This window comes from Cebus imitator, unplaced genomic scaffold (genome assembly GCF_001604975.1).
Source record: "Cebus imitator isolate Cc_AM_T3 unplaced genomic scaffold, Cebus_imitator-1.0 Scaffold88, whole genome shotgun sequence".
Taxonomy (NCBI): Eukaryota; Metazoa; Chordata; class Mammalia; order Primates; family Cebidae; genus Cebus; species Cebus imitator.
In genome coordinates, this window is record NW_016107403.1 from 1,313,406 (window position 1) to 1,316,031 (window position 2,626).

Below are 2,626 nucleotides of genomic sequence, written 5' to 3' on the forward strand. Positions count from 1 at the left end.
AAAACCAATATAAGATATTCCAGAAAATTACTTTTAAGTAATTTTTCAGTTAAGGATAATTAAATATCTCAACTGTCAAAAGAATATCCATTTCTAAAAATTCACGTTACTATGATCATATTTGTTTTTGCTATTTTTTGCTAATCAATACAAAATATAGCTTTTTTTTCTTTTTGGGAGTCTTTCATTTCCTGATGAAATTAAACACCAAAAATCTTTCAAACTAAAATATAAATTTTCAGATTATAAATGAGATTTAAAATGAGACTGGATAAACAAAATGAAAATGTTAACTAAGCAACATTACTGAGACTTTATATATGGCTTATCCTCTTTATTGGCAATCAATTATTGAGATATTTGTGTGTATGATACTAACTACAAAACAGCCATGTCCATCAAAAGGCCTATCTAGTTGGGTAAACAGTTAACTAAATAAAACAAGGTAGGATATATGCAGCACCTAATGAGGAATTTATAGTTCAGAAGAAGGAAAATATTGGGAAGAAAAAGGGACAAACTAGAAAGCAGAAATAGAAAAGCAGATGATGATGGCAGGGTATTTCAAACATAAAGCAGCAATGAATAAAAGCATAAAAGTGGATATGACAAATTCAGTTCATGAAACAAAAACCTGCATAGTTGAGAAGGGGAAAGCTCAAATAGGTGAGCCCTTTAAAGCCTAGTTAAGCAGTTTGCTCATTTTCTATATACACAGTCAACGGGAAGCTACTGAAGGTTTGGGACTTCTTATACTTGAAAAACATTATCATATGTACTGTATAGTTTAAGTAACATGTATGGCTAAAATCCCTTTTTTTTTTTTGAGATAGAGGTCTCACTCTGTCACCCAGATTGGAGTGCAATGGTATGATCTCGGCTCACTGTAACCTCCGCCTCCCAGGTTCAAGTGATTCTCCTGCTTCAGCCTCCCAAGTAGCTGGGACTACAGGCTCGTGACACCACATCCGGCTAATTTTTTTGTATTTTGTTTTAGTAGATATGAGGTTTCACTGTGTCAGCCAGGATGGTCTCGATCTCCTGATCTCATGATCTGCCCAACTCAGCCTCCCAAAGTGCTGGGATTAGTCATGAGCCACCGCGCCCAGCGCATGGCTAAAATCATTAACCTTATGTCACCATGATGTCTGCAGGAAAACATTATCTTTAATTTTACACATTAAAGAATTTTCTTACAATTATCTTGCTGTTATTTTTATTTTATTTTATTTTATTTATTTAATTTTTAGAGAAGTTCTCACTCTGTCACCCAGGCTGGAGCGCAATGGTGCGATCTCAGCTCACCACAACTTCTGCCTCCTAGGTACAAGCGATTCTCCTGCTTCAGCCTCCTGAGTAGCTGGGACTACAGCATGTGCCACCACCACTACCACCACCACGCCTGGCTAATTTCCAAATTTTTTGTTAGAGACGGGATTTCCCCATGTTGGTCAGGCTGGTCTCAAACTCCTTACCTCAAATGATCCACCTGCTTCAGCCTCCCAAAGTGTTGGGAGTACAGGCATGAGCCACCACCCCCAACCTATCCTTGCTTTTATTTTTCACCATGAAACTTCACAATATAAAATATGTATAATGAGTTATTTTCTAATATTTTATATTCAAATAAACATATGCTTAAAAACCTACAACTTGTATGAGAAACAATATGAAATAGTGACTAAGAGCTCCAACTACAGAATCACCTAGTTGAAAAACCAGCACCAACTGCATGATTTTGAACAACCCAAGGCTCAGTTTTTTCATATGATTGCTGTATTAACAGAGAAATGCATCCAGGCATGGTGGCTGTAACCTGTAATCCCAGCACTTTGGGAAGCTGAAGCTGGAGGATCATTTGAAGTCAGGAGTTTGAGACCAGCCTGGCCAACATGGTGAAAACCCGTCTGTACTAAAAATATAAAAATTAGCTGGGTGTGGTGGTAGGCACCTACAAACCCAGCTACTTGGGAGGCTGAGGCAGGAGAATCACTTGAACTTGGGAGGCAGAGGTTGCAGTGAGCCCAGTATCAGGTCACTGCATTCCACCCTGGGCAAGAGTGAGACTCTGTCTCAAAAAAAAAATAAAAAAGAAATGCAAGTGCAAATGCCTGGCATATAGTAAAGACTCAACAAATGTTGGCTATAATTATTAAAGAGAATCCAGAAGCTCATACAGGAGTGTAGTGGCATGATCATCAAAGCTCACTGGGCTTACACAATCCTCCCACCTCAGCTTCCAAAGTAGCTAGGGCTACAGGTGCATGCTACCATGACAAACTAGTTTTTTAATTTTTGGGAGAAAACAGGGTCTCGCTATGTTGCCCAGACTGGTCTCAAACACCTCGCCTCAAGAGATTCTCCCACCTTGGCCTTCCAAAGTGCTGGGGTTGCAGGCGTGAGCCACTGCACCAGACCTAAAATGTGTATTCTCATTTTGAGGAAAGCCTCAAACACTGGATACTATTAATTACTCAATTTGTCTCCTTGTTACTCAGTATCTTTTCTCTTTTGAAATATATTTTCCCGCCGGGCGCGGTGGCTCAAGCCTGTAATCCCAGCACTTTGGGAGGCCGAGGCGGGTGGATCACGAGGTCAAGAGATCGAGACCATCCTGGTCAACATG

At 39.6% G+C, this 2,626-nt stretch overlaps 1 protein-coding gene across 5 annotated transcripts in view; it reads right to left on the minus strand.

Annotated features, from left to right (window-relative positions):
- The window catches only part of MEMO1 (mediator of cell motility 1), a 136,842-nt gene that overhangs the window by 112,293 nt on the left and 21,923 nt on the right, over positions 1-2,626 (minus strand). The gene's annotated exons all lie outside the window — the stretch shown is intronic.